The following is a 13,151-nucleotide window of genomic DNA, read 5'->3' on the forward strand; positions in this document are numbered from 1 at the left end:
TAAGATAATCCTTTAATAGTCCCACCATGGGGAAATTCAGTGTGTTACAGTATCATGGATAATACAGTGATATATTGTAAGAAAGAACACATACTAGCAGTGGCATAGTTCCAGAATGGCGGGGCCCCGTGGCAAACCTTTGACATGGGCCCCCCCTTCCAAAGACCCCGAACGACCCCTCCTTTTCCCCCACATTTCTACAGGCACTATTATGCCCCATAGTGGCTCCTGTACACAGTATTATACCCTATAGTGGCTCCTGTATACAGTATTAAACCCTATAGTCATACCTCCCAACCGTCCCAATTTCCGCGGGACATTCATGATTCCGGTGACGTGTCCCGCGGTCCCGGTTGGAGGGAGGTATGTCCCGATTTCAACTCAGATCTGCGTCCAGAGGACGCAGTTCTGAGTTGTACACATACGCGGCTGAAGCAAGGAGCTGACACAGGTCAGCTCCTTGCTTTGTCGCTGAACGCCGCCTACTGGCTTGTAGACGCGATGTGATGACGTCACATCGCGTCTACAACTGTGCGCCAGTGAGAGAGAGAGAGAGGCGCGCAGAGTGCAGTGGGGGAATGAGGAGAAGGTAAGTGTAATGTGGAGGTGGAACGTGAAACTGGGGGCAGATGGAGAGGATGGCATGACACTGGGGGCAGAAATGTGGGGACATTAATCTGGGGGCAGAGATGGAGAGGACATGAATCTGGGGGCAGAGATGTGGAGACATGAATCTGGGGGCAGAGATGTGGGACATGAATCTGGGGGCAGAGATGGAGGGGACATGAATCTGGGGGCAGAGATGGGGGGATATGAATCTGGGGGCAGAGATGGAGAGGACATGAATCTGGGGGCAGAGATGGAGGGACATGAATCTGGGGGCAGAGATGGAGGGGACATGAATCTGGGGGAAGAGATGGAGAGGACATGAATCTGGGGGCAGAGATGGGGGGACATGAATCTGGGGGCAGGGATGGAGTGACATGAATCTGGGGGCAGAGATGGAGGGACATGAATCTGGGGGCAGAGATGGAGGGGACATGAATCTGGGGGCAGAGATGGAGGGGGAACATGAAACTGGGGGCAGATGAAGGGTGTATATGAAAAATTAATGAGAATGGGCGGAGTCAACACAAAAGTGGGCGGAGCTAAATTTGCTACGTCGCGCTACGCGCACTGCACATTTTGTCCCTCTTTCGGCTCTTCAAAAGTTGGGAGGTATGCTATAGTGGCTACTAAATAAAGTATTATACCCTATAGTGGCCCCTGCACACAGTATTATGCCCTATAGTGGCTTCTGTAGCACAGTATTATGTACTGTAATAACCCCTTCATCCCTAGGCAGCAGGCAGCTGCCAGCACAGTACTGTGTGCTGACAGCCTGCCCTGCACACGTGGGTTAAACTCACCAGCTCTATCTGGCTCTATCTTCTTCCTGCACGATGTCTCCGCCCCTCCCCCACTGTCAGGACGCACACTGAGGCTCTCCACCGCCCGGAACCCAACACCTCAGGTGGCCTCGGGCCTCAAAAAGTAAAATTTATTGGGTTATTTTTTTTTTTGGCATATTAACTAGTGAGGGGGCCCAGGCCCCCTAAGGCGTTGGGCCCTGTGGCAGCTGCTACCACTTCTGCCGTGGTAGTTTCGCTACTGCTTACAAGATCATAGCAGATAGAAAAGATACTCTAGTGGTTGATTCTAGTATATAGTTATTTGTTCTCTTTTTGAAAAAAAATTATAAAAATGACAAATGAAAAGAAAAAAAAAGATATTACGAATTATAGCAAATAAAAAGAAAAAGAAAGACTTCAGGATCATTTAGTTTTCTGTGCGGAGTGACGTTGATTATGCAGTCTGAGCGCGGTTAAGAGGAAGAATCTCCGATAGCACTTAGGTGGGTGATGATAAAGAGACATGGCTGAAATCTCCAGACACAAGGACACAAAAAGGAGGCACAGCATGTAGCACATTACAGGCAGAATCAGCTTTTGCAGAGGTGGGAGTAGATAAATCCCACATTGTTTTTAATGCCCTAACACAATGGCAGGGTTAGGGAGCCTGCACATCGAGTTTATGCTCGCTCATTCTGAACGCAAAACTCGTTCAGAGTGAGCGGCGTAAAAAAACAGATCCCATTGACTTGAATGGGTGCTGGAGTACGCACGCTACCCATTGAATTCAATGGGAGGCTTTTTTACCTATTTCTTTCAATGTGATACGCGCGTATGCCAGCACCCATTGAAGTCAATGGGATCTGTTTTTTACGCTGCTCAATCTGAACGAGTTTACGTTCAGAATGAGCGGAGCGTAAACTCCGTGTGAAGGCTCCCTTAGGTCCTTTCACACGGAGTAACGCGAGGCATTTTTTGTGCTTATTTTGTGCTTATTTTTACGGCCGTAAAAAGACATTTCCATTGAGTTCTATAGTAAAATACGCCTGTATTTTTACGTCCGTAATTTTACGTCCGTAAAATAACGGACGTAAAATTACGGCCGTAAAAATAAGCACAAAATAAGCACAAAAAACGCCTCGCGTTACTTTAGGCTAAAGCCCCATGTGGCAGGCCACAGTGAAAAAGTGCTGTGAGAAAAACCGTGGCATTTTTTCCCATGGCACTTTTCACAGAAAGTCCTCACAGTTTTCCTATGTGGATTTTCTGCTTCCATTATACCTATAGGGAAACCGTTGACATTTCCATAGGTATAATAGATATAATGCAATTTCCAAAAAGCAACATGTACTTTTCTCCAATGTATGGATGGGATTCACTAGAATCTCAGCCACTTTGCAGTGACCGTAAAACTCTGCGGCAAAAACCTCCACAACCAAATCACAGAGTTTAAGCCCCATGGATCCCTGACCATAGGTTGATTTTCATATAAATAAAAATCAGTTCATCAGTTTCCTTTTAAACACCTCTACATTCCACAATGAATGTTTTGGAAGGCGTTTTTTTACCTGAAAGGCTGCCTTTAATCTATAAGAAAGAACAACAGGTAAATTATAACACTTTATAGCAAAATGATGATAGACTGGTGTCCAATGCACTATAATGCCTGTGATTCTTAATTTTAGAGACTCTAGTGCAGAGGTAGGGAACCTTGGCACTCCAGCTGTTGCAAAACTACAACTCCCAGCATGCATACTTGCTCTGCTGTTCTTGGAACTCCCATGGAAGTGAATGGAGCATGATGGGAGTTGTAGTTTCACAGCAGCTGGAGAGTCAAGGTTCCCCACCCCTGCTCTAGTGTTTTCTGGATTCAGTTGTGCAGGTAAAATCAGAAGACGTCATGAAAAACATAAATTTTCTTAATGGTCCTTCCTCTGAAATAGAACATTCTATCATAAAGAGGCCAGTCGCCATTTCAGATTGTCAACATATAACCTGTAGTGGACAGACTTCTAAAAATACACTGAATGTACTGAAGTAGTGCACCCCATGAACATGCCATAATTGTGTGATAAAATAACGGTATAAAATTATATTGGAGTATGGGTAATATTCTGACAATTTTATCAACCAATTTGAGCTAACATTTGAGGTGGGTTAGCTCAAGCAGTGTGGCTTACCAACTGAGATGTACAGTAGCAGCAAAGAAGATGAAATGTTACTAAATCAACAAGCTGTGACAAGAACATGCAGTGCAAAAGGACCTTGTAACCTGTCTAATATCAGCTATTGCTGCAGGTTTTATCTCGGGCTTATAGCATTTACAATGTAAAGTTAAGGCCCCATGTTGCGGAAAAAAAACGCTGTGAAAAAGCTGCATTTCTGAAAATGCAGCATGTCAAGTTTACCTGCAAGAACGCTTGGGGGAAGAAAATAGGGGAATAGAAGAAGAAAAAATGCAGTGTGGTGAGTATTAGGCTAAGGCCCCACTTGGTGGAAAAGCAGCGCTAAAGTGCTGCGGGAAGAACCATGGCATAAATGCATTGCAGTTCTATCTGCAGCGCTTTCAACAGAAAGTTCACAGAGTTTTCCCTCCACGGACTTTCCGTTATAATTATCTCTATAGGAAAGCTGCCGGGATTTCAGTGGATATAATTGACATGCTGCGATTTTCAAAACCACAATGGTTTTGGAAATTGCAGCGTGTCCGCGCTGTGATTTTTTCCGCAAACTGGGCATGGGATTCGCATGAATTCCATCCACTTTGCAAGTACTGTAAAACGCCACAATTTTTACCAAATCACGGCGTTTCCGACCAGTGGGGCTGCGGCCTTAGGGTAAGTTCACACACTAGCAGAAAAAAAAAAAGCAGATTGCTGAGGACTGTATGGTGAGGCGATTTTTTGGAGGAGGAATTTGAGGCGGTTTCCTGACCAAAAAACTCTGTGTGTACTCAGCCTTAGGGCTAGTTAACATGTGTACAAGGTATCAAATTTGGTCATCGTCCGGTGGTTTTTGACGTGTTTTTTGACACAACGCGGTTCTTCTGCCTGGAAAAAACGATGGGAGTCAATATCAATGCAGTTTTGGTCGCCGTTTTTACCAATTCCGCGTCCAAATAACAAGTCCAAAAACCACAACGCGGTTTTTCCGACTCCTGTTGTTTTTTGCAGGTGTAGAAAGGTCATGTCGCTTCTTTTTTACGCTAGTGGAAAAAAGAACCCTGGCAGTCTACACCGCTACACAGTACATGATACTGTGGGGGCAACCTGAGGGGGGCATGTCAGTGTGGGGTGGAACATGATATCATGGGGGCAACCTGAAGGGGGCATGTCAGAGTGGAGGGACATGATACTGTGGAGTCTACATGGGGTGAGGACATGATACGGTGGGGGCCACCTGAGTGGGACATGTCAGTTTGGGGGGACATGTTACTGTGGGGGCAACCTGAGGGGGGCATGACACGAGGGGGGGCAACTAGGGGGGGATTGACACAGTGGGGGGAGACATGAATTTTTGGGGGCAACCTGGAAGGGGACATGAATCTGTGGGGGGCAACCTGGAGCCTGGAGAGAGACATTATAAGGGGAATATTATATGGAGCCCCTAGGAATGGGGGGGGGCCCACTTATGAAATCTTTGTACAGGGCCCATCAATATGTTAAAATGGCCTTGGGTACCTGAAGGGGGACATTAAACTGTGGGGGTAGCTGAAGGGGAACATTAAACTGTGGAGGGGAACATTAAACAGCCTGGGCAGCTAGAGGAGGACATGTGATTGGTGCACTTGGAGGGAGACATTATGCTGTGGGGCAGTGGGAGGGAGACATTAAACTGTGGGGGGTAGCTGGAGCGGGATATAATATTATATGGGGCCACTAGGGAGGCATTATACTGTGTGAGGGCCACAAAGCTGGCATTATAATATGTACAAGTCAGGTGCTGGGGATCCCACTTATAAAACCTTTACTCTGGGCCCACCAAGGTGTTAAAACAGCCCTTTTCAAAACTCTGCAAGAATTCCGTGCGGGATTGCCGCCAGAATCCGCGCAGATAAAAGGCTTCTCTATGGAGTTCTATGGGCAGGCTTTTTAACCGCACGGATTCTAGTGGCAATCCCGCACGGAATTCTTGCAGAGTTTTGCCAGATTCCGAGCCATTTTGCCCCGTGTTAGTGCCCTCAGGGTACGGCTGACAGATGGCCCCAGCTGCCATAATGCCTGGTGCAGATGCACTGTTCACCCTGTGGTTAAGCGACCCAGTCCCAGAGATGGAACCCACTTCTATCAGGTGTTTATAGCATATCCTCGGAGTCGTGCCAGAACCCAAACCATTTTGCCTTGTGTGAAAGCTCCCTGATAGTTCTGTCCATGCTCAGTTCAATACTGCAGCAGCCTATTGGCAGGACCTTCTGTGCAGAGCTCTACACTGCCAAAGGCTCCAAGATAGTTGGACACACCATTTCTGTGGCCCCAGCTGAAGATGTTTTTGCCTTTTTCCACATGGCAGAAGAACAGACACAAGAACCCATGCATTGAGCAGCTCACCCTTATGGCATTAGCTAGGCACATTGTAGCTGAAGGAGGGTGAGGAGAGACCTCAGACATTACTACATTGTTTATGTCTAATATGACTTACTATGGCAGGTTGGGGTGGGGGACATCTCTAAACTGATTAGATCCTAGTAAGAATACACACTACTACCTCATGCATTTGGTAAATAGTAGGCTGGTGTGGCAGTATACACCGTACTACTTCATGTACCTGGTAAATAGGAGGCTGGTGTGGCAGTATACACAGTACTACCTCATGCACCTGATACATGTGAGGCTGGTGTGGCAGTATACACAGTACCACCTCATGTACCTGGTAAATAGGAGGCTGGTGTGGCAGTATACACAGTACCACCTCACGTACCTGGTAAATAGGAGGCTGGTGTGGCAGTATACACAGTACCACCTCACGTACCTGGTAAATAGGAGGCTGGTGTGGCAGTATACACAGTACCACCTCACGTACCTGGTAAATAGGAGGCTGGTGTGGCAGTATACACAGTACCACCTCACGTACCTGGTAAATAGGAGTATAGACGAAAGAAGGACATACAGTCCCAAAAGGTTGAAATATTCAACATATACAACAATAATTATGAAAAACGTTTTTTTATTCATGAAAAATTCATATTAAAAAACATATATACACAAAATATGAAGAACAAGACACAGAACACCAAAATTCAAAAGAACCGGACAACCCACAGAAACGGGCATGCAACTGTCAAATCACCATAAACAGAATAAATATAGGTCTTAGCATTGAGGTTGTTGCTGATTGCCTATGATTCACAGACACGGGCTCCTGTGAATCACTTTATAATGGGTAAGAGGTACATTTTTCTTGCGTCGGTATACTACTGAGACGTATGTTATAGGTCTATGCTGGATACATACCCTATACTTGCCTTACATGAGTAATATGACTTATTTCACTCTGTGATAGAATGTTATATAGTGTTGATAGCATATTTTTTCAATATTGAAATGCCCTTTCCCCTACTTCTGATTACGTTTATTTACTGTAAGATGGGGGAGGGCATATGACTGAACATATACAAGTTTAGTTCTATCTGTATAGGCAATCAGCAACAACCTCAATGCTAAGACCTATATTTATTCTGTTTATGGTGATTTGACAGTTGCATGCCCGTTTCTGTGGGTTGTCCGGTTCTTTTGAATTTTGGTGTTCTGTGTCTTGTTCTTCATATTTTGTGTATATATGTTTTTTAATATGAATTTTTCATGAATAAAAAAACGTTTTTCATAATTATTGTTGTATATGTTGAATATTTCAACCTTTTAGGACTGTATGTCCTTCTTTCGTCTATACTTCTAGTTTTTTCGGTTGAAATGTGCTTTCTACAATTGGGCTGATTTATGAGAGTTAATTATGTGTACCTGACTTAATCAGAACTCTCTTGTGCTATGCTTGTTTTCTGGTAAATAGGAGGCTGGTGTGGCAGTATACACAGTACCACCTCACGTACCTGGTAAATAGGAGGCTGGTGTGGCAGTATACACAGTACCACCTCATGTACCTGGTAAATAGGAGGCTGGTGTGGCAGTATACACAGTACCACCTCATGTACCTGGTACATGTGAGGCTGGTGTGGCAATATACACAGTACCACCTCATGTACCTGGTAAATAGGAGGCTGGTGTGGCAGTATACACAGTACTACCTCATGCACCTGGTACATGTGAGGCTGGTGTGGCAGTATACACAGTACCACCTCATGTACCTGGTAAATAGGAGGCTGGTGTGGCAGTATACACAGTACCACCTCATGTACCTGGTAAATAGGAGGCAGTATACACCGTACTACTTCATGTACCTGGTAAATAGGAGGCTGGTGTGGCAGTATACACAGTACTACCTCATGCACCTGGTACATGTGAGGCTGGTGTGGCAGTATACACAGTACCACCTCATGTACCTGGTAAATAGGAGGCTGGTGTGGCAGTATACACAGTACTACCTCATGTATCTGGTACATGTGAGGCTGGTGTGGCAGTATACACAGTACAACCTAATGCACTTGGTAAATGGGCTGTATTTATTTCAGGGGTCATAATTTAATTAAAGCGGCACTTGGACTTTATTAAAGGGTCTTCCATCTCATTTTTATTGATGATCTCACCTCAGAATCAGTGACGAGGGTGTAGTTACAGTACTACTTCATACACTTGGTATATGGGAGTCTGGTGTAGCAGCATGCACAGTACTACTTCATACACTTGGTATATGGGAGTCAGGTGTAGCAGCATGCACAGTACTACTTCATACACTTGGTATATGGGAGTCTGGTGTAGCAGCATGCACAGTACTACTTCATACACTTGGTATATGGGAGTCTGGTGTAGCAGCATGCACAGTACTACTTCATACACTTGGTATATGGGAGTCTGGTGTAGCAGCATGCACAGTACTACTTCATACACTTGGTATATGGGAGTCTGGTGTAGCAGCATGCACAGTACTACTTCATACACTTGGTATATGGGAGTCAGGTGTAGCAGCATGCACAGTACTACTTCATACACTTGGTATATGGGAGTCTGGTGTAGCAGCATGCACAGTACTACTTCATACACTTGGTATATGGGAGTCAGGTGTAGCAGCATGCACAGTACTACTTCATACACTTGGTATATGGGAGTCAGGTGTAGCAGCATGCACAGTACTACTTCATACACTTGGTATATGGGAGTAAGGTGTAGCAGCATGCACAGTACTACTTCATACACTTGGTATATGGGAGTCAGGTGTAGCAGCATGCACAGTACTACTTCATACACTTGGTATATGGGAGTCTGGTGTAGCAGCATGCACAGTACTACTTCATACACTTGGTATATGGGAGTCAGGTGTAGCAGCATGCACAGTACTACTTCATACACTTGGTATATGGGAGTAAGGTGTAGCAGCATGCACAGTACTACTTCATACACTTGGTATATGGGAGTCAGGTGTAGCAGCATGCACAGTACTACTTCATACACTTGGTATATGGGAGTCTGGTGTAGCAGCATGCACAGTACTACTTCATACACTTGGTATATGGGAGTAAGGTGTAGCAGCATGCACAGTACTACTTCATACACTTGGTATATGGGAGTCAGGTGTAGCAGCATGCACAGTACTACTTTATACACTTGGTATATGGGAGTCAGGTGTAGCAGCATGCACAGTACTACTTCATACACTTGGTATATGGGAGTCTGGTGTAGCAGCATGCACAGTACTACTTCATACACTTGGTATATGGGAGGTATATGGGAGTAAGGTGTAGCAGCATGCACAGTACTACTTCATACACTTGGTATATGGGAGTCAGGTGTAGCAGCATGCACAGTACTACTTCATACACTTGGTATATGGGAGTCAGGTGTAGCAGCATGCACAGTACTACTTCATACACTTGGTATATGGGAGTAAGGTGTAGCAGCATGCACAGTACTACTTCATACACTTGGTATATGGGAGTCAGGTGTAGCAGCATGCACAGTACTACTTCATACACTTGGTATATGGGAGTCTGGTGTAGCAGCATGCACAGTACTACTTCATACACTTGGTATATGGGAGTCAGGTGTAGCAGCATGCACAGTACTACTTCATACACTTGGTATATGGGAGTCAGGTGTAGCAGCATGCACAGTACTACTTCATACACTTGGTATATGGGAGTCAGGTGTAGCAGCATGCACAGTACTACTTCATACACTTGGTATATGGGAGTCAGGTGTAGCAGCATGCACAGTACTACTTCATACACTTGGTATATGGGAGTCAGGTGTAGCAGCATGCACAGTACTACTTCATACACTTGGTATATGGGAGTAAGGTGTAGCAGCATGCACAGTACTACTTCATACACTTGGTATATGGGAGTAAGGTGTAGCAGTATGCACAACAACACGCCTGGTACGTGGGAGATTGGTGTAGCAGTTTGCACAGTATTACCTTGTACACAGTCAGGGACATTTTAACACATTGGTGCGCCCAGTGCACAGGTTTCCAAGTGGGCTCCCCATCACCAACACTTTGAAATACCTGACCTATACAAAATATAATGCTGCCCCCACAGTTTCATGTCCCCCTCTGGGTTGCCCCCACAGTGTCATGTCCCCTTTCAGTTGCACCCATTGTATATATTAAAGATAAAACCTTAATACTCACCTTTACCTGTTCCCTCCTGCCTCAGGTCCCAAAAGGAGGGTAAACAGGCGCTGTCGGCACTATGGTTAAAGGGGCCATGTACACAGTAATGTACTTCTCAAATGCAACCTTCAGTACTCCAGTTATTGTGAAGCTCGCAGCATGTATGCTTGCCCTGTAGTTGTAGTTTCACAGCAGCTGGAGAGCTGAGGGTTGTTGACCCCTGGTCCAAAGTAAAATGCACTGTATAGGATATCTTCATGTATAGCGTCTGTGCTTCTGTAATTTCCTTGATATCCTGGGGGTATGAACAGTATGCTATTCTGACACCTTGTAGTCTATATTAAATGCAAACTTCTGGGTCAGGCCAGATTCCAAGACTGCTTCTCAGACAGTAGGTCATTCACCCTGTCTGCTGCTATATGTAGCCAAACTGTGTGCTGACAATGTAGCACACACCACATCCTACAAACTACTGGCCCCAGGAACGCTGGGTGGTGTCAAATGGGACACTGGTATGGCTCACAAAATTGTGCCGCTGTGGTTATTCCTGTTTGCAGCAAAGGGGGTCCACTTTTGTAACCTTTGCATTGGGCCCAAAAGTGTATTAAAATGACCCTGCTCTGGGACCCACATCCATCTTGAAAATAGAGTACCGTCTGTTTCTGAAAGTGAATAGAGAAGGGACCGCATGCCGCTCTCCATTCACTGTACAGAGGCATGGAAATAACCATATTTGAATAGAACCATAAAAATATACAGGCTAAAATGATTGCTTCTTGCTCTTTCAATACCTCATCCTTGTCTTCCTATGTGTTTTGCTCTCAAACCTTACTAAGGCCGGGGCCCCACGGGACATAAACGCCGCGATTTGCCCGCAGCGGAGACGTAAGAATCAGCGCTGCAAAACAGACTCCAATTGAGTTCAATGGATTCCATTTTACGCGCGGTACACATTGAAATCAATGGGAGGCTTTTTTACCCATTGATTTCAATGTGTACTGCACGTAAAACGGAACCCATTGAACTTAGTGGGATTCTGTTTGCAGCGCTGATTCTTATGCGAGTTATCGTGCCAGAATCAGCGCTGCGTTACTCCATGTGAATGCCCCCTAAAGCACCAGTATTACAAACAGCATATGCCAGCTGGGGTGTTACTATTACAAACATTTACATTGAGTCCTCGGAGCTTCATTTTGTATTTGCCATGCAATGGTGAAAGGTATTCTTAGAAAGGGAACAATATTAAAACTTGAAGAAAGACCGATGGATGCGAGGAGAAACTGCGCTACTCTCTTGAGATAATTAATAATTGTCAATATTAAAACTTAGGACACCGGTCATCTGTGGTGTGATTCACACAGCCTGTTTTTGTCCCACCTCCGACTCTTTCTCCCACTTCCCTTTCCCTGCTTACCAGAATCATAGGCACATCCCATGGAAGCAAAGTCATCAGTGGACTGCTGTAACCCAGAAAACCCTTTTCACAGACATGGATTGTTCCAATTAATTTAGATCATCAATCCTATATTCTAGGAATTCCCCTATAACTTTCAGTGAGTGGTATTCGGTATAGTCAGGTAGAATTTTAGTCACTCTGTAATATAAAAAAAAAAAAACACTTGCAAGTCTTCAGTAGGTGATACCTTTTTTAATGACACTCATAATGATGACAGAATATGACGTTTCGAAGCTTACTATGAGATTCTTCTTCAGATATATCTAAAAACACTTTCTGCACTGTACTCATGTCCTTTTACTAAAACCTGCCCCAACATCTAAACCTGTGCAAAGAAAAAAATGACAGGTTTGTAATCATTTAACCTTGGTTTTATAGCATAGAAGTTACTATGAGTGCACATAAACATAAATAGCTGCTGCCTAGAATTTACCAGATCATTGTCACTGCTTACAATGTATCATGGTACAGATAACTTACATCTGAAGCCTTATTCTTGTATATAGGCGGTGATAACTTTGAGATAGTTCCATTATTCATGTAACTGTTTATGTATTATTTATGTATATTTAGGTAAAATGTGACAGTCCTCCTGTTCTTCTAGTCCTGTCTTCCGTTTAGGAGCTGAAGGTCATTACATGTAAATGTGCTGACAATCCACTAGGTGGCACACTAGTCCTCTGTCCTGTGACGTCTGCTCTATCAGTGTTTGTGCTAGCAGCTATACAGAGTTCCCTGGTGGCTTGCCGTGATCGTATAGTGGTTAGTACTCTGCGTTGTGGCCGCAGCAACCTCGGTTCGAATCCGAGTCACGGCAGGAGTAAAGTCTCCTAGCACGGCAAAAGGGAAGGTGTTTTTATTAACAGTTTTTTCCACTATATATCTTAAATAAACACAAAACACATTTTGTTAAACATTTAAACGTTTGTGAATTCCGTACCATTGAATGGTTTTGTATACAGAAAAACACAAGACAAAATGAAGTAATTTAACGCTCGCACTGCCGTGAGTTTTAATTTAACCCATTCCTGACATTTTTTTAAAAAAAATTTTTTGTATGATTCCCCACCTTCAAAACCCCTTAACTTTTTTATTTTTCCATTTACAGATACATATGAGGGCTTAATGTTTGCAGGACAAATTATACTTTGTAATAGTTCTATTTAATAATCAATACAATGTACTGGGAAACTGGAAAAAAAAAACAAGATGGGGATTGGAATTGGAGAAATCTCCATTTGCGTGACGTTCTTTTGGGCTTTGTTTTTACAGCGTTCACTAAGCAGCCAAAATGTCATGTCATCTGTATCCTATGGGTTGGTACAATTCTGTTTATACTAAAAGCATATAATTTTTTTTTTTTCACATTTTGACTGCCTAAAAAATGTTAAATTTAGAAAAAAAAACACCTTTATTGGAATTGCCATATTCTGACACCAGTATTTTTTTTTTTAATATATATATTCCTATATATGGCGCATCTTTTAAGTGGGGCCAGATGTGCTTTTTGGTTATACCATTTTGGAGAATTTGCATTGCTTTGATCACTTTTTACCCAAATTTTTATGGAAAATTAATTAGTG

At 43.9% G+C, this 13,151-nt stretch overlaps 1 protein-coding gene and 1 non-coding gene across 4 annotated transcripts in view; one reads left to right on the forward strand and one right to left on the reverse strand.

Annotated features, from left to right (window-relative positions):
- The window catches only part of NFIB (nuclear factor I B), a 354,487-nt gene that overhangs the window by 259,889 nt on the left and 81,447 nt on the right, over nt 1-13,151 (reverse strand). The gene's annotated exons all lie outside the window — the stretch shown is intronic.
- TRNAH-GUG (transfer RNA histidin (anticodon GUG)) lies at nt 12,314-12,385 on the forward strand. Its single transcript has one exon. It is a non-coding gene; the product is annotated as a tRNA-His (tRNA).

The sequence above is a fragment of the Leptodactylus fuscus genome, chromosome 1, assembly GCF_031893055.1.
Source record: "Leptodactylus fuscus isolate aLepFus1 chromosome 1, aLepFus1.hap2, whole genome shotgun sequence".
NCBI classification, from domain to species: Eukaryota; Metazoa; Chordata; class Amphibia; order Anura; family Leptodactylidae; genus Leptodactylus; species Leptodactylus fuscus.